This window comes from Panthera tigris, chromosome X (assembly GCF_018350195.1).
Source record: "Panthera tigris isolate Pti1 chromosome X, P.tigris_Pti1_mat1.1, whole genome shotgun sequence".
NCBI lineage: Eukaryota > Metazoa > Chordata > Mammalia > Carnivora > Felidae > Panthera > Panthera tigris.
In genome coordinates this window covers 92,212,117-92,236,088 of record NC_056677.1, presented here as the reverse complement: position 1 = coordinate 92,236,088, position 23,972 = coordinate 92,212,117, and the positions used below count along the sequence as shown (strand labels likewise).

Here is a 23,972-nt window from a genome sequence, read left to right as displayed (position 1 = left end):
TTTTTTTGGTCTAAGAATGTCCAGTTCCTCCAACACCATATGTTTAAATGGCTCCCTTTTCTCCATTTAATTGCTTTTGCATCTTTGTCAAAAATCAGTTGGGAATATGTGTATGGATCCATTTCTGGATTCTCTATTCTGTTCCATTGATCTATGTGTTTATGCCTCCACTAATACCACACAGCTTTAATCTTAACTATATAATAAATCTTCAAATTGGGTAGACTGATTCCTATTTTATTTTCAAGATACTTTTATTCTAGTATATGTATTATTCTATTAAGCTATTCTTTTCCTCGTAAATTCTTAAATAATCTTGTCTATATCTATAAAAATCTTGTAGGGATTTTGAAAATAATTAAGTTAAACTTGAATAGTAATTTGGAAAGAACTGATATCTTCATATATTGAGTCTTTCAATCCATGAAAAAAGTATGTCTGTATTTATTTAGGTTTTTCATTTCTTCCATTAGTGTTTGTAGATTTCAGCATATAAGTCCTCTATATGTTTTGTTAGATTTCCCCCTATGTATTTCATTTTTTAAGCAATTGTAAGTTTAATTTTTAATTTGGATTTTAATTTTTAATTTGGGTTTCCATGTGTTTGTTGCTAGTATTTAGGAATAAAATTATTTTTTTATAATTTTATTTTTTATTTTTTAAAATTTACATCCAAATTAGTTAGCATATCGTGAAACAATGATTTCAGGAGTAGGTTCTTTAATGCCCCTCATATGAGGACTTTAAGAGACAAAATAGATGAACATAAGGGAAGGGAAACAAAAATAATATAAAAACAGGGAGGGGGACAAAACAGAAGAGACTCATAAAAATGGAGAACAAACTAAGGGTTACAATTAATTTTTTTATATTTATCTTGTATCCTGAGACTTTGCTAAACTCACTAATTCTATGAGGTTTTTTGTTGATGCCCTGAGATTTTCAACATAGACAAACATGTTATCTTCAACTCTGGAAGGTTATATTTCTTCCTTTCTGATCTGTATGAATTTTATTTCCTTGCCTCACCTTATTGCACTGGCTAGAATTTCCAGAACAATATTGAATAAGTATGATGATTTTGACAATCCTAGCTTTGTTTCCTATCTGAGGGCAAACATATTCAGTCTTTCAGCATTAAGTATAATGTCAGGTGGAATATTTTTATAGATGCTTTTCGAAAAATTGAGGAAATGCCTCTCTATTCTTATTTTTCTCAGCGTTTTTATCACGAATAGGTATTGAATTTTGTCAAATGCTTTCTCTGTGTCTGTGATGTGTTTTTGCCATTTGTAATCAAAGCCAGCCCATATAAAAATATACATACCAAGAATGTAAGTGTGTTTAATATACAAATAGCAATCAATGTTAAACTCGTATTCATAGAATAAATGGCATATCATGGGGATGTTGAGGACTTTTACATCTATATTCATAAGGATATGGGCTTCTCATTTTCTTTTTTTGTGATGTCTTTGTCACGTTTTAGTATCAAGGAAATACTAACTTCATAAACGGGGAAGCGTTCTGTCCTTTGTTTTCTGGAAAGGACAGTGTACAATTAGTCTTAATTCTTTAAATATTTAACAGAATTCTCCAGTGAAACCATAACTAAAGTTTTCCTTTTGGAATGTTAGTTTTTAAAGTCATGAATTTAATGTATTTAATAGTTACAGGACAGTTTAGGTTATCTATTTTATCTTAGCTGAGATTTTATAGCTAGTGGGTTTTCAAGAAATGGGTGTACTTTCTAACTTGTCAAATCTATAAACGCAAAGTTGCTCATAGTACTCTCTTATTAGGTTCAGAATGGCTACAGGATCTTTGGTAATATTCCCAGCTTATTTTTGATATTGGTGATCTGTGTATATTCTCTTTATTTTTGTCAGTCTTGCCAGAGATTTGTCCATTGTTGTGACTATTTTCAAGGAACCAGATTTTCATTTCATTAATTTTTCTATATTGTTTTTTTGATTTCAGTTTAATTGACTTCTGCTTTTATCTTTACTATTTCCTTCCTTCTTCTTGCTTTAGGTTTATTTTGCTCTTCCAGTCTCTTAAGGTAAGAACCTAGATTATTAATTTGAAATTTTTTCTCTTCATTCAGTTGTATATCTGTTTTAAATTCTAGTTGAGACCTCCTCCATGATCCATGAATTATTTATATTTGTGGTATTTCATTTCCAAGCATTTAATGATTTTCCTTTGCCTTTGTGTTATTATCTTATTCAAGTTTGTGGTCGTCAGAGATTACAATTCTCTTACATTTCTTGAGATTTGTTTTATGATCCAGGAGATTGCATATCATGGTGAATATTTAATGGGTGCTTTAAAAGAATGCATATTCTGCTGTTTTGGGGTGAAGTGCTCTCTATATATAAATTAGATACTTGGAGTTGATGGTTTTGTTTATATCTTCTCTATCTTTGATGATTTTCTTAAACAGAAAATCTGTTAAACTTAAAAAACTACTCGGGCACCTGGGTGGCTCAGTCGGTTGAGCGTCTGACTTTGGCTCAGGCTGTGATCTCACGGTTTGTGAGTTCAAGTCCCACATCAGGCTCTGTGCTGACAGCTCAGAGCCTGGAGGCTGCTTCAGAATCTGTGTCTCCCTCTCTCTCTCAACAACCCCCCTTCTCTCTCTCTCTCTCTCTCTCTCAAAAATAAAGAAACATTACAAAATAATAATGGAAAACTACTAAATTTAATTCTATTCATTGCTGAGACTTGGGTTTTGAATTTCCCAAATACAACTGTGGATCTATGTCTCTTTTCAGCACTGTCAGCTATTGTGTCATGTGCTTTGAAGCTCTGTTTGGTTTGTATGCATTTAAGATCATTATATCTTCCTGGCATATTGATTTTCTTTTTATGATGTGATGCCTTTTTTTTATATATACAATTTCCAGAGCTGGTTATATAGTTGTTTTTAGCAGGAGGGATAGGGAAAAGTATGTCTGTTCATTGTCTCTGGAACAGAAGTCTCAAAACTTACTTTTAAACATGAATAGATTGAGTGAAATTATGTTATTTCAAAAAAATGAGGATCTGTTTAATTTCCATTGGTTGTTTTCAAGGTAACTGATGAAGGAAATCTACCACAAAAAGCAATGCTACAGGAATATTCCCAAGAGGTATGTTCAAGGCTGTGAATGTCAATAAAACAGATGAGAAATCATCTAAATGCCCATCAGTAAAGGATTGATTAAATAGTTTGGGGCCCATCCATGGTTGATATTTAGCCAGCATTAACAAATGCAAATAAACTTGCTGGTAAACTATTGAAATAATTCCAGAATAGCCTGTTGATAGCTGCTGCTTTGACTCCCATACCAAGTACACCCCTCCGGCACTCTGGCCATTTTGATCCTTTCCTTAGGACGCCTTGAAACTCTCCACAATCTAACAATTCAAGACTTAACATTTGCATAGCTAGAGGCTTCAGGGCCATGCTTTACCACTATGACCGGTGCCCGTTCTGATTGGTCGGAACCCATGTTCTACTAGATGTTAAATACTTTATATATCACTCCTTGGTCCATATATACCACAGAATACCATAGAATACCATACAGCTATTAAAAAAGAATGAAGGGAGCTCCAGGTAAGCATAACAGATTGAATAGAAACATTTATCTTCACTCATTTCTAAAATCTCACTAAAGTGACAGCAAAGAATTTTAACACTCATAAAACCCAAAAGGACAAAGAGAACACAAGAGACGACAGCAGAAAAGAAATGTCAACACAAGTTTTAGAAGCTGGAAAGCAGATGGACAGGTGGTAACTGATTTAGCAGAGTAGATAATACTGAAACCTAAGCCTGAAACTGGGTAGAAGCCAAAAAAAAAAGAAAAAAGAAAAAGAAAAGAAAAAGAGAAAAAGAAAAAGGAAAAGAGAAAGAAAAGCAAGGCAATTCATGCACCTCTACAGGCGGGGGTGTTTGTAGGACTGAAAACAGAGAGATTGGCAGTTACTATGAGGAGTATGTAGCTCCTCTTAAGTTCACTCATGCACTCCATGCAGTAAGTTCTCTGTGACAATGCATGTAGAAGACTGGGGCGGGGAGGGGGGGAGGGGGCAATTCTTGCTGGAAAAGTTTAGAAGGACTAGAGTGAGTTGCCACGCTGAAAGCAAAGATGCAAAGATGTGAAGTCCGCATATTACCTAGTGTTATATCCAAGAATATCACTACTCGGGCTTATCGCCTTAGAGGAAACTGGAATATTTCTCTCTGTGGAAGCTGAAGTGTCCGTGGAAAAGACCTAAAAATGTGACATTTTGGAGAACCCTAGTGAAAAAGTGGAGTTGCAACCTTTCAACTCAAAGGGAAATGTACCACATAACAGTGCTTATTCATGTACAAAGAACTTCTAATCAGCGTCTTCATCTCTTACTATGATATATAAATGGGCCATCCAGGAAAGAGAGATGAAAACAATCAAACAGGGGTGTCTGGATGGCTCAGTCTCCAGGTGGTGAGTCCAAGCCCCACACTGAGTGTAGAGGTTACTTTGAAAAAATACAATCTTAAAAAAAAAAAAAGATTCTAAAAACAATAAAACAGAAAAAGTGAGCTTGTAGGAAACAAATAATTCAAGGAACCGAAGAAAATTTATAAAAAAGAAACCTTCCCTTTCAGAGAGATGAGAATACACAGCATTCATTAACAATTGGGTACAGGGGCACCTGGGTGGCTCAGTCACTTAAGCTTCAGACTTTGGCTCAGGTCATGATCTCATGGTTCGTGGGTTCAGGCCCCCATCGGGCTCTGTGCCGACAGCTCGGAGCCTGGAGACTGCTTCCGATTCTGTGTCTCCCTCTCTCTCTGCCTCTCTCCTGCTCCTGCACTGTCTCTCGCTCTCTCAAAAAAATAAATAAACATAAAAAATTTTTTTCATTAACAAAATAAAGGAGAAAGCATTAAGAATGCTAGGCAACAAGTTTTTCAAGGAAAACTTTTCCAAAAATGATGGGAAGACACCTAAGAAAGTTGTGAACAGAGGACGATGATACAGAATTGTATTTTCAGCACTACACGGAGGTAGTCTTGGGTAGTCCCACCCAAGGTAGTCTTGAAAGTTACTCCGGTGGACGGATGGCAGAATGGCAACCAGGCTGTCTAACCTTATCTAGAAGTCACAGGTAGAGGCTGGCTTTCAGGAAGGTGGAGCCATCAGGTAAAGTTGGTGTAAGTATCCTGCCACTTCTCCGTTCTCTGCCCGCACCCAGACGCCTTACATCATCATGCTTCCCTTGCCCATCCAAAGCTTACCATTACTGTACCCAGACCTCTCCTCACCTGCACCAATATCAAATCTTGCACACCTGCTATCCACCTCACCAATATCAAATCTCGTTCTTGCCAGTCCTTTTCAGCTAATTATCTAAATAAACGTCTGCTAAATAAACCTGTGCTACGATGTTAATGACAGATGACAGATTCATACACCTCCCACCCAGAGTTACTTGCATTTCAACAGACTACTCACAGAGGTCAAAGACCTTCTAATTTCAAATGAGCTAGTGAGGGAAATAGTTTTTTAAAGGTAGAAGGGAAGGAAAAATACGATAAAAACAGAGAGGGAGGCAAACCCTAGAGACTCTTAAATACAGAGAACAAACTGAGGGCTGCTGGAGGGGAGGGGGGTGGGGCGATGGGCTAAATGAGTAATGGACATTAAGGATGACACTTTTTGGGATGAGCACTGGGTGTCATATGTAAGAGATGAATCACTGGGTTCTACTCCTGAAGCCAAGACTATACTGTATGTTAACTAACGTAAAGTTAAATTAAAAGAAAAAAAAAAGGTAGGAATCCTCAAATCTCACAACATACACAGTCATCTAATTCACCAACGGGCAAAACTAGCTAGAAATATGTGTAATACAATATATAGTCAGGGACTTGGCTATTCACATGGTCATGGTGAGCCATAAATCACAGCTCCTCACCCTGCTAAATAATAAAGAGATCCAAAAAGGAGAAATGTTTTTCAGATCATCACATGGTTATCCTGGCTTGAAATAATTTTATTTTTTTGTTTTTAATTTTTTAATGTTTATTTATCTTTGAGAGAGAGAGAGAACAGGAGAGGAGACACAGAATACGAAACAGGCTCCAGGCTCTGAAATGTCAGCACAGAGCCCGACGCGGGGCTCGAACTCACAAACCGCAAGATCGTGACCTGAGCCAAAGTCAGATGCTTGACGGACTGAGCCACCCAGGTGCCCCGAAATAATTTTAAACATGATCCAAGAAATGTTAGTGGTTAATGAGTTTGCCACTAAAACATACCTCAAATTTAAAATCCAGTATGTTTAGAATGAAAGCACTGAGAGATGATCAAGTCCACTTAAAGCTGCTTTTTATCAAGATGCTATACTGTAATCTGATACAATGGAGCGTCTGAAAAGAAATGAGATGTTTTCACAATAGAAGATACAAAAGGATTGAATGCAATCAACTCATTTATAGTGGTAATCCAATCACATTAAAACATGTAGACCAAGGTAATTGGCAAAAGAACCATGCCCAGAATAACACTTAAGTCATATCAGGTCATTCTGAGCAAACATACTGGACAATTCCCTAACTTTGAAATCTAAGGAAAGTGATAGGGGACTGAGGGATTTTAGTAAACGCAGCAAGCACATATCTCAAGTTGAGAGCTATCAAATTCGCATTGTGAACTTTAGCACAAATCTCGCTGCAACTCCGGGGGCATGTTCTAATTCTGGCAATAACATTTACTGAAGTGCTCTGAAGGTCTTCAAGTAAATCGTATCTAAGTCAAAGTGTAAGATCTGAGTTAGGGCATAAGGAGGAATACCAAAATCAATACATTGGGATATATAACGTGAGGATATTATTTAAATGCTTTGCAATATGCGATGGGGCCAGGAACTCACTTTGGTATGCTGGGTACGGTGGCAAGAGCCCAATACTCAATGCCACATTCTCTGAGGGGCAGGCGGCAACGATGCCATAACATTCCACAAATGTCCTTTCACACGGTAAAAATATTTCTGACAGTCACTCTGCCCAAACCTTCCTATTCATAACACTGTCAGCTGGCGTGTCACTCACAGTGACAGGAAAGGAGAGAGGGAAAGATGATCGTGGTAAAGAAGAGGGTAGGAGTTAAATCACTACATGGTGAACAAGCAAGTTGCACCTGAACTGCCCGTTGTCACACGGATGGCTGACACACTCCTGACTCAAAGGGCTGGGGGGGGGGGGGGAGTATTCTGGTTGCCTTAAGGGAAATGAATAGTGCTAATATTCAAATGATTGCAATCCAAAAGAATGGCATGAAATCCAGTTGAAATCGAATGTCACAAGATGGTAAATCCTGAAGGGATCTTGATGGGAGGGACACTTCATCCGGTGATTTTTTTTTTTCCCCGTGGTAGCCTAGCTTCAAATTGAATCCTATACAGTGTTCAGTATTTTAAGTAAGTTAAAGAGACCCATTTTGACTGAGGGGGCTAGCTAGTACTCCCCTCTCATCCCCCACAACCGCCAGGCTCATCTCTAAGGCATTCCTGACCTCTCCAAGCACGTGATTCTGCCCAGGGTCTCCTGGAGTCAGTCCAGATTTCTCCTAAACCTATGCACCGAAACATTGCCTGCCTCAGGTCATATGATCCTCCTTAGTTTCCCCAAAGAAGCACTTGACATTGCTATCTCTCATTCACTGAGCGGATTTGGCAACTCAGAAAAGCTTTACTGTAAAGAAATCTTTAGGAATATAGATTATACTTAAATGTAAGTGATGTTTATTTCAAAGAAGTGGTCACAATGTTAGAAACCAAGTAGGGTCAGTCTTAAGACGCTACTACAGTCTGTTACCATATTTTGTTTCATGTTTGCTTTTTTTCTCATTAACATTCTATGGCATTCTGTGGCATTTTCAGAAAGGATCTGTAATATGCAAACTGAAACATTGCCTTTTTTAGGTACCTGCAACATTTTTTTTAGGAACTTAATTGTCTCGGTAGAAAAAAATGTTACCAAAATATTTGTTGCATATTTGGTCATGCTAAGCTGTGAGCTATGTAATAATATGTGACTAGCCGTCTTGCATTTAACCTTTGTTTCAAGAGAAAAAAAAAATCGAATAGGTTTGCCTTAGGGCATCTTAATGACCGAAACAATCGCATCATTTCATTTCAGACTCTCTTCAGAAAAGGTGGCGATAGATCAAATCCAGATTTTTTTTTTCCTCTGGCCATGATTTGTAATAATGGTCTCTTAAGACACAGAATCAATTTGACTGATTTTGCCTTTGCGTCCATTCTAGTGTGTTCCTTCTGAATGACCCTCGGTAGGCCTGTGGTCAGGAGTTTCACAGCCACAGGAATTACTTTTCACATAAATCTGAACTTTCTTTGTTTGACATTTATTTTTAGGCAGCCTGAGAGAAGATTGTGGCTCTTGTGCACTGGATTTTTTTTTTTCCTTCATTGTTTGAAGCAGCCGTGATTTTCTGCTTTAGGTCTGTTCGGTTTGGGACAAGGTGACAACATGACCCAGGAGGGTAGGCATTCGTATCCAGAGTTGCCTGAGAATTTTTGTTATCTCCATGACCCCCATACACCCCAGCTCCACTGCTCCATTCTGGATGGTTCTGCTACTTCTCCAGGCCATGCAAGATGCTTAGTTCTCTTCCCACGTATCCTGTTTGATGTCTGGAAAGGCCTTTTACTTTGATCCAGTCAAGATAAGGTGACTCATTGTAACCAGAACATTTATAAAGAAAACTAAAGGAAAATAAAGCAAAAACAGAAATATAGCAAGGGATGATATCTCAGACCAAACTTGTTATTCTAACTTAAAATCCACTTTAGCTCAGTTTGGCTAGTGCAATTTCAAAAAAAAAAAAAAAATCTGTTTCTTTCTTTTGCCTCACTCTTTCTGGGAAACAAAGAGTATGCTAGAATAACCTAGTAAGACTTTTATTCTGGAGCAGATTTAAGTTGACACCAGTTTCAGATAAGTGGGATCCTTAGTTTCTCGTAGAACTTAATTTGCGGGGCACCTGGGTGGCTCAGTCAGTAAGGCGTCGATTTTTTTTTTAATTTTTTAATGTTTATTTTTGAGAGAGAGAGACAGAGAGAGAGAGACAGAGACAGACTGTGATCAGGGGAGGGGCAGAGAGAGAGGGAGACACAGAATTGAAGCAGGCCCCAGGCTCTGAGCTGTCGGCACTGAGTCAGATGCGGGGCTCAAACTCATAAACCAGGAGATCATGACCTGAGCCGAAGTCGGATGCTTAACCAACTGAGCCACCCAGGCACCCCTCTTGTTCACTTCTTTTAAGACATATTCATCAACCACTTGAATTCTTCTAATATTCTAGTCATGGTGGCCCCTTCAAAGCATCAGAGACTCTTTACCTCTTTCTTTCTGATGGAACTCTGCACTCTTTGGAAATACCCACTAAGTTCCATTTGTCCTCTATTCATTTTCAGAGTAGAGCTCACCGGCATGTCCTTGGCCCAATGGATGGTCAGGACATTCCAGGTTACCTGGTTTTTCTATGTTCCTGGGGGCAATCATCCTCTCCTTGGATACAGCCTCCAGAATTGAATCCAGAGTGATGTGGCCAAAAAGTAATGGTATTCCTCATTTCTTATTCATGAATATGCATAACCTGAATATAAATAATATGTGTACTTAGCCTTCACAATAGAAGGTAGTTAAGGGGCGCCTGGGTGGCTCCGTTGATCAAGCCTCCGACTTGGGCTCAGGTCATGATCTCACGGTTGGTGAGTTTGAGCCCCTCGTCGGGCTCTGGGCTGACAGCTCAGAGCCTAGAGCCTGGAGCCTGCTTCAGATTCCGTGGCTTCCTCTCTCTCTGCCCTTCCCCGTCTTGTGCTTTGTGTCTCTCAAAAATAAACTTTAAAAAATGTTTTAATTTTTTTTTTTTATTTTTTAATATATTGTCAAATTGGCTTACGTACAATATCCCGTGCTCATCCCAACAGGTGCCCTCCTCAATGCCCATCACCCATTTTCCCCTCCCCCACCCCCCAATCCACCTTCAGTTTGTTCTCTGTATTTAAGAGTCTCTTGTGGTTTGCCTCCCTCCCTCTCTGTAACTAGTTTTCCCCCTCCCTTCCCCCACGGTCTTCTGTTAAGTGTCTCAAGATCCACATATGAGTGAAAACATACGATATCTGTCCTTCTCTGACTGACTTATGCCACTATTTTTTTTTTAAAAGAAGCTAGTTAAGGACTGCACCTTTCAGTAGAGTAGTATGTTTAACATACTTCATTAGCAAAGGTAAAGAAGCATGTTGTCACCATTTATTAGCTTATGTAATCCTATGAAAATAAATACATAATTCCACAAAGAGAACCACGATGGGTGTAGCGTGGGTACAAAGAAACACGACAGCGTGATGGCACTTTCAATGTAAAGTAACGTGACAGAGTTGGGGCTCACCGTCTCACTTTTGGACCTCTGAAGGCAACGTGGTCAAAAGAACAGTTCGATCTGCCTTTGCTTGCTCAGACAGGTTGGAATTCATTGAGAATGGGGACCAAGTCTTCCTTTCTTCAGATATTCTTTTTCTTAAAAATTTTTTTTTTACATTTATTTATTTTTGAGAGACAGAGACAGAGCACAAGTGAGGGAGGGGCAGAGAGAGGAAAGACAGAATCCAAAGCAGGCTCCAGGCTCTGAACTGTCAGCACAGAACCCGATAGGGGGCTCAAACCCACAAACCTTGAGTTTGTGTCCCAAGCCGAAGCCAGAAGCTTAAACGACTGAGCCACCCAGGCACCCCTCTCTAGCTATTCTTAGCACAAAATGTTTATGAACTATGGATTTCAGCTCCAGCTTTGCCACTTACTGGATTTGTGGCTCTGAGCGGTTTATCTAACTTCTTTGCTCCTCAATTTCCTCATCGGTAAAATGTGAACAATAAAAATAGTAGTACTTGTAGGATTGTTCCAGAGATTAAATTAATTGAATGCATGCAAAGGGCTCAGGACAGTTTCTGGCTCCTAGTATTTTCCTAGTTCAATAAATATAACTAACATTATACATCAAAAAAAAAAAAAAACATGGTAGTGTGATATCAAATCGTTTTTCCTTTCAAGGGCTAATTTGGTTTTTTTGGGCACACCTCTCACCAGCCAGAAATTATCAGCCAACTTCTCAGAACATCCATTCTTTTCCACATGCATCGACTGTCCACACTAAAGTCAAATTGATAATTTTAAAACTGTAAATCTGACTATATTACTTCTCTGGTTAAGACCCTATAATGGCTTTCGTTTGCATTGAAAATAAATTGCAAATACTTTAAGACAGCCCTACATAATCGGGTCCCTGCCTACCATTCCCATCTCATCTCATGCTACTGTCCAACTATCTTTTCAAGCTCTAGCCACACTGACCTTTTCACAGAACACTAGTCCACTCACCCTCTCCGTGGCTGGCTCCTCATTCTTCAAATCTCAGTTTAAATATGGCCATTACAGAAAGGGTTTCCCTTATGCTTAAAGGAAATTAAGTAATCATTACACACAACGTGGGGCTTGAACTCATGACCCTGAGATGAAGTGTTGTATGCTCTACTAAGCCAGCCAGTGCTCCCGACAACATATTATCTAATATAGGACCTGGCACCTGGTAGGTAATCAATAAACATTTCTCCATTAAATAAATGGTAAGTAGATTATTTGTTGCCAAAATTTAGGTTTTCTTTATACACGGAAAATAAGACTAAATTAGCCGTAAGGACCTGATTTCAACCATAGTTATAACCTTGAGTACAACTGTGGAATGTTTTAGAAAGAAACAAATATAGTTTTTAGATAGCATCAACATCAAGTATTTCTTGATACATCTGATTTGTAAAAAAAATATAATGCAAGCCTTTTAAAACTGCTTCCTCTTCAATTTAGTGCATATTGGTTGAGAATAACTGCCTGTTTTCCTATACAGGCATAATGTTGCATAATGTTGTATATTTTAAACTATTTTTTTTCAAAGGCATATATTTGGTCCTATAGACATTGTAGTTAGAGTAAAGCCAAGAATTTGAAATTGGGATCCATTTGTCTCCTTTGCTCTTAAAATGAAGACGGCGAGGGACATCTGATGGTTGAGCATCCGACTTCAGCTCAGTTCATGATCTCACGGTTCATGAGTTCGAGCCCTGAGTCTGGCTCTCTGCTGACAGCTCAGAGCCTGGAGCCTGTTTAGGATTCTGTGTCTCCCTTTCTTTCTGCCCCTCCCCCACTCGTGCTCTGTCTCTCTCTCTCTCCTTAAAAAAAAAATATAAGTAAACATTAAAAATAAATTTAAAAAAATAAAATGAAGCCCGCCAAAAGATGACTATGATGTTGCACTGACATGTGCTAACTGGGTAACTACGGCAAACGAATAAAATCTTGAATTACATTTTAAAAGATTCTTCAGATCAGAGAGTAGGAATGGTGAAATACCTCTGTTTTAGCCTGAAACCTACAAAAAGAAAATCCAGAGGTGGTGCTAACCTTCAAAATATTGAAGGGTATCTGCCAAAATAAGCAATTCAACTCTCGTGGCATATACATTCACTAAAGGAGCAGGAAGCATGAGAAGAAATCCCTGTTCATGAAAACTGTGCCCACTAACTTTCCCTAGGAGTTTCCAGACTGTCAAGGACTCTGATTTTCTGGCAGTGTCCCCTTCAAAATAATTGGTCCTATATTTATGACTTAGCGCCAGCTGCCACAACACAAATCCTTTTATCACTGTGCTAACACAGGTCCAAAATGGCAAATACCTGAAACATGCTAAGCTCTATTTCACTATTTGGGGACTTTATGGTCTGTTACATTTATTTATTTGTTTGTTTTTTAAATCTATGTACACGTACCATACTGTTTTAGTTATTGTAATTTTTGAACCAGCTTCCACAATTTGTTAGAATAAGTCTACCTCGTTAGTTTTGATTTTCAGAATATACTTGTTATTCTTGGCTATATATATTCTTTAGTATGGAGTTCATTTCATCAAGGTACAAAAATAATTTCTGCGACTTCTATTGTAAATTTTATTAAAACCATCCATGAATTTGAGAGGACTTAACAACTAAAAACCATTTGTATTCTCATCTGTTTTTCAAGTTTGGTTTTTTTTTTTTTGTAAAGTTTTGTGGTTTTCTCCCTATGGGTCCTGCACATTTATTGTCGAGACTATGCCTAGATATTTTCTGTTTAGGTGTTACAGGAAATGGATTCTATACTGTGTTTTATAACCGATTACTGAAATGTTTAGGAAAACTGGTAAATTCAAACTCTCATTCTAAATGCATTTCATTCAGATTCTCTTGGGTTAGGGAATCATCTCATTTGCAGGTATTGATCATGTCTTCTGACTTCCAGAAGTGATGTCTCTTATTTGTTTCCTGTCTCATTGCCCTGGTTAGGAAATTAAATTAACAAATAAACCATAATAGTGATAGCAGCTCTTCTTATATTGCTTCTGATTTTAACAAGAGTACATTAGGGTGTTTTGCCACTGCATACGATGTTAGCTGTTAATTCAGGACAGATAGTTACTATCCCAGTAAGGAAAATATGTGATATTGTTTGTGAATTGACATGCCATTCTTCCTCTTCTAATCTCCTCCTCATTGCTCCAAATTCAGCACATGTGCTGTGGAAGAGAGGGCCACATTAGTCTTTCAATAAAACCGGCCCGTTATATTTAAGTCTTTTTAAACATTTTGAGGGTAGAGGTCAGAGGGTATTTTAAAAGCAGTCTGAATTCAAAGTAGGGCTAGTTAAGGTCTGTGGCAGATTGGAAAATATTAAACCTGAAGCGTTATGATAATGAACCCTATTTCTATGGATATGAGCCATTCATCTAGAAGGAGGGGAAGTCAATTGAATGAGTTGGTAACTTGGTTTCCACAAGGAGCTTTTCTCTGATTAGAGGCAAGGCATTTAGGAGGAAAATAAACACAAAGGGGAGAGAACCAGAAAGCCTTCTTTGCTGTGAATATTAAAGAAAAGAAGGCAAAGGACTGCCACTGCTCTCCAAATCTAATTAGCAGCACTAAGTGAGTTGTTTCCAGAAAGGATAGAAAAGACAGTTAACAGCTTTTGAAACCTGCAGGAGAGAGGAGGCCGAGCTGGGATATTTGACCATTGTTAGTTTGAGAATTGTTAGTTAAAGTAGTAGCTTAAGAAAACTGCCAGCCCTTGTCAGGATGCTGTGAAAATACAGAGTGCCAGACCTTTTCAATGCCTCGAAGCATTGTACCTGAGAATGCTCAACGTTTTCTTGAACACGGAGAGAAACACCAAGCTTTATTTAAGCTGATTGATAACAGTTGAACGTAGTGAAAAAGGCCAGCCTAAGTAGTGGTAGTATTTCTTTTTATTGCATCCATGTTATACAGATCTAGGTTTGATATAATGAGCGTTAAATGTTTGCCCTGCTTTTTTATTTCCCTCTTGCGTGCAAGATCTTTATTCATTCTAACTTAAGATACATTTCCACAACACATGTTGGTATTTAGAAGCATCCTCTCACTCTATAAATGAACGATCATTGTTCATAAAAGAAATGAGCATTTTTAAATGTTTACGTTTAAAAATTTAAGAACATTTATGAACACTGCTTATTCTTTTGCACTATTCGAATGATCATGTGGGTATCACTTATTCAATGTAAAAAACAGGCCTATTTGCAAATATTTTCCTAGTAATATACATTCATTGTGACAAATTCAGAAACAGGAAAATGCAGACATTTAAAATTTATAAAAAAGTGAAATTTGAGAGTGGCTCCCCACTTCTGCCCCCCCTAAGCCCAGGTAGTCACTTGTACCTGTCTGTTGTGTATTCTTTACGACTCCTTCCTATTCATATACAAACAAATAAACACAGGTTTGGTGGGTTTTTTATTTAATGTGAACATACTATATAGATTTTCTGCAATTTGCTTTATCCCCCCATGTAATTGATATATTTGCATATCTACACAGTAATTGTAGAACAGTAATTTAAAAAAAATTAATGTTCATTTATTTTTGAGAGAGAGAGAGCAAGCCAGCGGGGTTGGGGCAGAGAGAGAGGGAGACACAGAATCCGAAGCAGGCTCCAGGCTCCAAGCTGTCAGCACCGAGCCCGACGCGGGCTCGAACCCACGAACTGTGAGATCATGACCTGAGCTGAAGTCGGACGCTTAACCCACTGAGCCACCCAGGTGCCCCTAGAACAGTAATTTTAGAAACAGGCAGATTTCCATAGAAAAAAGGTAGCCTCATCTAGGTAAATGCACTATTGTACCAAACCCGTAAGGCCAGATTGAACGCCATCCACTTGGGGGCAGCTACTGGAATTGTGAGCTAAAGTCTTAAAGTAGTGATTCTCACTCAGTCCCAGGAGAATGACTTATCAATTTCTTGAGAGCAGGGCTGTGAAATCGAGACCATAAACTCTCTTCTGAGAACTGCTTTATCTCCAAATGATGCAACAAATTACCTATTATCAAGTCGCTGGCACGATACAGTTGTCCTCATAAGCAGACAAGGGAGAGAACACATAGGCCCTGGTCTCAAGGATTGCTCAGACCAGTGGTTCTCAAACTCTAATGCGTACCGAAAATCACCAGAGCACTTGCTAAAACACAGGCTGCGGGGCTCCACACCCAGAGCTTCTGATTCTCAGGCGGGGGCCCAAGAATTTGCATTGCTAGCAAGTTCTCAGAGGACTCTGCTCCTCAAGTCTCAGGATCCCATTTTGAGAACCACCGCCTCAAGAAAAAAAGAAAAAAAAAATCAATCCCTGTAGTAGGCATCCATTTCCCAACGTATTTGACTTAGACAAACAAACTTCACATCACGGAATTCACCGAAAGGCAAACAAAGCAGACCCAAATGAGAATTTCTATATCGCATACTCCTTAACTCTCCAGCGTTTAAAACCTGCTGCAGCAAAAGAGGCTGAAGCCTTCATTTCTATTCACTGTGTTGAAAACGCAGCTCTTTTTTTTCTTTTTCACACCTTCTTACCTCCCACCTAGCTAGTTCCCCAACATGCCACCTGAGAGCCATCACTTTTTTGAAACCTATTGTAATCTTAGAATGAACAACGAATGCATATTGTGTTCTGACTAAGGATAAGATCTTGGTGAGAAATGTAGTCTTTCAAAAGAAGCCCTTTTTCATTCTCAACACTTAATGGGGCTCGTCTTCCACGCCATTGTCCAACATTCTTCTGAGAGAGTGTAAGGAAGGCGTAAAGAGCTCGGGGCTCCAGTCTTGGCTTCGCGCTTCTTGCCCACGTCATCAAAACTCTCTACCTTCAGTTTTCTCATCTGTAAAACTGATATAACAGTAACACCTACCTGAAAGGTCGTAAGGATTCAACGAGGCGATGTGAGACGATGTGTAAAGTACTTAGCATAGTACCTGGCCCTTAATAAATGTTCACTAAATAGATGTTACTATTCCTACTGCTACTTCATAGTAAATAATTGGAATAGAGAATTGGGTTCCTGGCTGTATCTCTTTCTTTCAATACAAACATAACTAACAATGTACCATGAAAATTCCCTTCGCTTGGGTGGCTCAGTGGGTTGAATGTCTGACTTTGGCTCAGGTCGTGATCTCACAGTTTGTGGAACCGAGCCCCCCCGTCAGGCTCTGCGCTGACAGCTCAGAGCCTGAAGCCTGCTTCGGATTCTGTGTCTCCCTCTCTCTCCCCCGCCTCCGCTCACGCTCTGTCTCTCTCTGTCTCGAAAATAAATAAACATTAAAATTTTTATTTTTTAAATTAAAGTGATGGCAATGGGAAGGAGTATGAGATTAATGTGAAAGATTTTCGAGACAACAGACCTGGGAATCGATTAGAGATCAGAAAGATCAAAGAACCTAAGGTAGCTCTTAGTTTTTCTACTATAGGCAACCAAGGGGAGAGTAATACCATTGACAGAAATGAGAAAGAAGCAAAGGTTGGGAGAGGGGGCCGTAGAGGCCAAGTTGAGTCGAGGATGGTCTGCCATGGACCCGAGCTCTCCTGCAGGTCACTGCTCTGTATGCCAAACTGCAAGTCCTAACCATCCTCTGTCCCTGTCCATGACATTGCTTGCTCCCTGAAGTGAGAGACTGGCTTGTTTACTGCTTGCTACAAAAGGTGCTGAGCCCTTAGTCCTGGCTTCCTCAGGTTGCTGTGCAACTCACTGCATGCCAGCTACCAACCAGGGCCATGGGGACACCACATGGGACATAGGGCAGAGGAACAAGCACTACCACGTGAATGCTCCTTCTGCTTGCCATGCTGTGAGCAACTGTCTTGCTCTGATCCAGGTTTCAGAAAAGTTTTCCTGGAAAGGGCCAGGTAGTAACTACGTTAGGCTTTATAAGCCACCTGCAGCAATAACTCAGTTCTATCATTGTTCCCTGAGAGCAGCTACAGACAACATAAAAACAAATGAGTGTGGATGTGTTACATAAGAAACTTACTATGAACATTGAAAGTTGCCTATCATGCAATTTTCATGTGTTATAAAATATTCTTCTTTTGGCTTTTTTAACCATTTAAAAATTTAAAATAGATATATTTTTTTATTTTTTTAAGTTTATTTATTTTGAGAGAGACTGAGAGAGAGAGAGAGAGAGAGAGAGAGAGCAAAGGAGGGGCAGAGAGAGAGAGGGAGCGACAGAATCCCAAGCAGGCTCCACCCTATCACTGCAGAGCCTGATGTGGGGCTTGAACTCATGAACCATGAGATCATGACCTGAGCCAAAACTGAGAGTTGAACGCTTAACCAACTGAGGCGCCCAGGTACCCAAAAAATAATTTTTAACATACAAAAACAGGTAGTGGGCCAGATTTTGCAGGGGGGTATAGTTTGCCCAACCCTTCTCTGAAAAACTGACTCAAGTACTCTTACTGTCACACACGCAGCACTATGGCAAGCCAATATGTTTGCTTGCTTAGTCACCTCTTTTGCAGCTTTGTTATTCCTTGCTATTCTCTATGAGATTGAGATTCTTTCCTTATCCCACAATTCACTTTGAACATGTTTTGTTTGACGTACCTATAGTGGATAAGACATCCAAGTGGAGATGCATAACCCTGCCCTTAGGAAAGATATCAGAGATAACGATAAATATATTAGAAAGAAAATAGTTTATAGGTGGCAGTGAAAACAAAGAGAATAGCTGAGTTTTCTCAAGAATAGCACAAATAATGAGAAAAGAAGAGAGCCAACAATACGAGATCCTGGAAAAACAAGTACATGTAGAGCAGTGGTTCTAAAATGGGGATAATTTGCCTCCCAGAGATATTTGGAAATGTCTCAAGACAGCTGATTGTCACAACTGAGGGAGTGCTACTGGCATCTAGTGGGTAGGAGTTAGGAATACAGTGAAACATCCGACCATGCATAGGACAACCCTCCATAGCAAAAAGATTTGGGGGTCAACATGTCAATAGTGAAAGGTTAAGAAACCCTTTTTTAAAAAGAAAGGGGGGCGCCTGGGTGGCTCAGTTGGTTAAGTGTCCGACTTCGGCTCAGGTCATGATCTCGTGGTTCATGGGTTCGACCCCCAAGTCGGACTCTGTACTGACAGCACAGAGCCTGGAGCCTACTTGGGATTCTGTCTCTCCTTCTCGCTCTGTCCCTCTCTGACTTCTGCTCTGTCTCTCTCTCTCTCTCTCTCTCTCTCTCTCTCTCTTATAAATAAATAAAACATTAAAAATATTATAAATAAAAAGAATAAAGAGAAGAGAAAATGAGTCATAAAATAAGACCCAGGGAACACACCCAATGCTCAGACCTTGGGTTCTAATACCATAATTAGTGACCCTTAAAGAAATGACTGATTTTAGGCCTGGGGTAGAAAATATAGAAGTGAGCCTAAAGCAACTTGTGGTGCCAGAAGGTAAGTATTAATACACACACACACACACACACACACACACAACACACACACACAGAGTCTGATCAGGTGTGTCAAGGGGTACAGGAACCAACCAAAAGAGCTCCCGATGATCAAAGCTGGACAATTGGAGCAACAGAATTATTAACAAAATTATTGAGCTAATATTAGATTAAAACCCAAGAATAAAATATATATTCCTGAGCCCACCCTGATATAAATGAATGATTAAATAAATACACGGGAGAGAAGAGACAAATCTCACATGCATAAGAATTCCAAATGCTTAACGTAAATACTACTTTAAAGGAAATGGAGTAGCACTACCCATTCCTTAAGGGCGGTATGGATGATGCACGGTGACTTCCTTCCAAAAACTACAGTATGGGAACAGAGGGGAAACCTGAGCCACTTGAACCAGGCGATCAAGGTTAACATCAACAGTAATAAATCACGTTGATGTCACCTACCATGGACATAATGTGAGGAAAATGGCATTTTACCTCTGATCTTCCAATCTGAAACCCATGACCCCAGTCTAATCATAAGAAAAAACATCAGACGAATCAGAATAGAGGTACATTCTACAAAATGCCTAACCAGTAGTCTTTAACACTTTTAAAGTCAATCAAAAACAAGGAGAGACGGAGACCCTGTCATAGCCAAGAGGAGCTTAAGAAGACATGACAACTAATTATAATTTAGTATCCTAGATGAGATCTTGGAACAAAAAAGAACATTCAGTTAAAAACTAAGGTTATCTGACCATAAAATCTGGACTTAGTTAACTATAATGTACCAATGTTGGTTCATTAATTGTGACAAATGTACCAGACTGTTCTGAGATAGCAATAATAGGGGAAGCAATGTGAGGCATATGGGAACTCTGTGCTATCATCACAATTTTTCTGTAAATCCAAAGCTTCTGCAACTTTAACATTTGTTTTTTAAAAAAACTAAGGCCCAGGAATGGCCAGAGAGGTAGAATAAGAGAAGTGGCAACATCAAAACCAAGGAAGAGTCTGGTTTCAAAATAGAGGGATGGGTCAACTGTGTGAATTGAAGACAGAACAAGTAAGATGCGATTAAAACGTAACTCATGAAGTTGGCACGTGAGAGCTAAATTAGTGACTATTGCCTGAATGACAGGTGTAGATTCTTCTTTTGAGAAGAAGTTTGGTTATGAGTTTAAAAGAGAGAGAGATGGGGCGCCTGGGTGGCTCAGTCGGTTGAGCGTCCGACTTCAGCTCAGGTCACGATCTTGCGGTCCGTGAGTTCGAGCCCCGCGTCAGGCTCTGGGCTGATGGCCCAGAGCCTGGAGCGTGCTTCCGATTCTGTGTCTCCCTCTCTCTCTGCCCCTCCCCTGTTCATGCTGTCTCAAAAATAAATAAATGTTAAAAAAAAATTAAAAAATAAATAAATAAATAAATAAATAAATAAGAGAGAGAGAGATGACTATAAAGAAAGATTGGTTGGAATAGTTTCCTCTCTCTTTTTAGGTCGGGGAAAACCATACTTATTTCTACCTGCATACAATTTCTCCTATCTGGAGAAACCACGCTTCTCATCTCTGCCTGTCCACTTTCTATCATATTCTTGCACGGGGGCCATCTTAATCTTCTCTGTTTCGTTCCAATTTTAGTATATGTGCCGCCAAGGTGAACACTATCATATTCTTTAAGGCCCAGCTCCAGTCCTCTCTCTTCTCTTAACCCTTCTTCAATTCTCTTGCAGTGTCTATCGGTATGCACTATATATAAAGGCTACCATTTAAAGTATCTGGCTCACTGGATGAATTTGAATATTCTAGCTAACTCCAAGAAGCCAGTGATGATCAACTTGCTTCACCCCATAATCCTTACATGTGTTCAGTTTGTCTATATGGTGGTTTGTAAAAATCTTCCTCTGTCACTCCTCACAGTTGTCGGTATAGAATAAGCACTTACTAAATATTTATTGAATGAATGAGTCAGTGTGCATTCTGTTATCCCCTCTAGAAAGAAATCTTGAAGGAAGAGTTTGTTTTTCCTGATATGTCTCCTGATGTGTACTCAGAATAGGCTTCTTTCACTTAGTAATATGCACTGAAGCTTCTTCTATGGCTTTGCATGGCTTGGTAACCAACTCATGTCTTTTTAGCACTGAATTACATCCCAAATTCCGGATGTACCATAGCTTATTTATCCATTCACCTCCCGAAGGATATCTTGGTTGCTTTCAAGTTTTGACAGTGACGAATAGGCTTCTATAAAAATGTGCATGCTGGGTTTTTTGTGGACATAGTTTTTCAACTCCTTTGGGTAAATATCCAGGAGTGTGGTTGCTGAATAATATGGTAAGACTATGTTGAGTTTCTTAAGTTTGTAACTGCCACACCGTCTTCCAAAATGCCCATACCATTTTGCATTCCCACCAGCAATGCAGGTGAGTTTCTGTTACTCCACAGCCTCACCAGCGTTTCACGGTGTCAATGTTTTGGATTTTGGCCATTCTAACAAGTGTGTAGTGACATCTCATTGTTTTCATTTCCATTTCCCTGATGACACATAATGTGGAGCATCTTTTCATATGCTTCTCTGCCATCTGTATATCTTCTTTGGTGAGGTATCTGTTAAGGTTTTTAGCCCATCGTTAAATTAGGTTGTTTTTTTTTCTCACTGTTGAGCTTTAGGATATATATGGTGTGTATATATATATATGTGTGTGTGTGTGTGTGTGTGTGTATATATATATATATATATATAATGATATATACTATGGTAATAGTCCTTTAGCAAATATGTCTTTTGCAAATATTTTTTCCTAGTCTGTGGCTCGTCTTCTCATTCCCAGGACAGTGTCTTTGACACGGCAGAAGTCTTTAATCTTAATAAGGTCCAGCTTGTCAATTATTTCTTTATGGATCATACCTTTGGCCCCATAGTTGGTGCCTTTGGAAAAACTGAATAGTCTCGCTGTTGGATTCAATTTGTTTTGATGTTGTATATGATAACCATCACCAAATCCAAGGTCATATAGGTTTCCACCTATATTATCTTCTTGGAGTTTTACAGTTTTGCATTTTGCATGTAGCTCTCCAATCCATTTTGAGTTAATTTTTGTAATGTGTATAAAGTCTGTGCTTCGATTCATAGTTTCGTGTGTAAATGTCCAGTTGGTCTAGCACCATTTGTTAAAAAGACCATCTTTCCTGCATCGTATTGCCTTTGCCCCTTTGTCAAAGATGAGTTGACTATATATATGTGAGTCTATTTCTGGGCTTTCTATCCTTTTCCTGTTTTTGTTTATTCTTTTGCCAATACCACATTGTCTTGATTACTGTAACTTTATCCTAACTCTTGAAATCCGGCCGTATCGGTCTTCCAACTTTGTTCTTGGCCTACAATGCAGGGTTGGTTATTTTGTAATTTTTGTTTCTCTACATAAACTTCAGAATCAGTTTGTCAATATCCAAAAAAAAAAAATAATAACTCAGTGGGATTTAGATGGGGATTGCATTGGATCTACAAGTCAACTTTGGAAGCACTAATGTCTTGGCAATGTTGAATCTACCTTCACTTCTGAAGAATAATTTTGCAGGGTCCATAATTCTAAGTTGGTGTTTTCTTTTCTCTCAAAACTTTAAATATTTCGCTCCACTCTCTACTTGCTTGCATTGCTTCTGAGAAGTCAGATGTAAATTCTTATCTTTGTTCCTGTATAAATAAGGGATTTCCTCCCCTCTGGCTTCCTTCAAGATATTGTCTTTACCTTTCATTTTCTGCAGTTTGAATATAATATGCTTAGGTGTAGTTTTTTGGTTGTTGTCATCGCCGTTATTTATCTTTCTTGATGTTCCTTGGGCTTCCTGGATATGTGGTTTGGTGTCTGTGATTAATTTGGTGCAATTTTCAGTCATTGCTTCAAATATTTATTTTGTTCCTCTTTCTTCTCTTTCAGGTATTCACTTTACACACACATTATAACTTTTATGGTTGTCCCATGGTTCTTAGATATCCTGTTCTGTTTTTTTCAGTAATTTTTTTCTCTTCACTTTTCCATTTTTGGAGTTTCTATTACTGGGGCACCTGGGTGGCTCAGTCAGTTAACTGTACAGCTCTTGATTTCAGCTCAGGTCATGATCTCACAGTCGTGAGATCAAGCCCTATGTCAGGCTCAGTCTGAAGCATGAAGCCTGCTTGGGATTCTCTCTCTGCTGCTCCCTGCTCATGTTCTCTGTCTCTCAAAATAAATAAATACACTTAAAACGATAAGTTCAAGCTCAGTGATTCATTCCTCAGCTGTGGTCAATCTACCAATGTGCCTATCAAAGGCATTCTTCATTTTTTACTCTGATTTTTTTATATAAAAAAATTTTTTTTTAATTTTTAAATGTCTATTTTTGAGAGAGACAGAGCATGAGCAGGGGGAGGGGCAGAGAGAGAGGGAGACACAGAATCCAAAGCAGTTCCAGGCTCTGAGTTGTCAGCACAGACCCCAATGTGGGGCTTGAACCCATGAACCACGAGATCATGACCTGAGCCAAAATCGGACACTTAACCGACTGAGTCACCCAGTCGCCCCTGGTACTGTGCTTTTTATCTCCAGTATTTATTTCCTATTCTATCTTAGAATTTGATCTGTCTGCTTACATTACCACCTGTTCTTACCTGTTCTTGCATGCTGCCTACTTTATCCATTAAAGCCTTTTGCATATTAATCATAGTTATTTTAAATTCCCAGTCTAACAAAGCCAACATCCCTGCCATATCTGAGTCTTGTGCTACCTTGACATTTTCTCTGATAGCTAGACATGATGTACTGGGCAAAAGGAACTGCTGTAAATAGGCCTTTAGTAATGTGGTGGTAACATGTCGGGGAGGGAGACTGGAAGTGTTCTATAGCCCTACAATTAGATTTCAGTTTTTTAGTGAGCCTATGCCTCTAGCCTGTGAACTTCCCAAGTACCTGTCCATTTATTTAACCCCCTTAGGTGGCACAGGATGGACATAGAGGGCTGGAGTTGCAGATTTCCCTTCCCTCTGGTTGGTTAGTCTCTGAAAACAAAAACCCAATAGTTTAGGTTCTGG

At 39.1% G+C, this 23,972-nt stretch overlaps 1 pseudogene; it reads right to left on the bottom strand.

Annotated features, from left to right (window-relative positions):
* Nucleotides 1-20,453: 20,453 nt before the first annotated feature.
* On the bottom strand, nt 20,454-20,569 carry LOC122235602 (annotated as a pseudogene).
* Nucleotides 20,570-23,972: the final 3,403 nt, after the last annotated feature.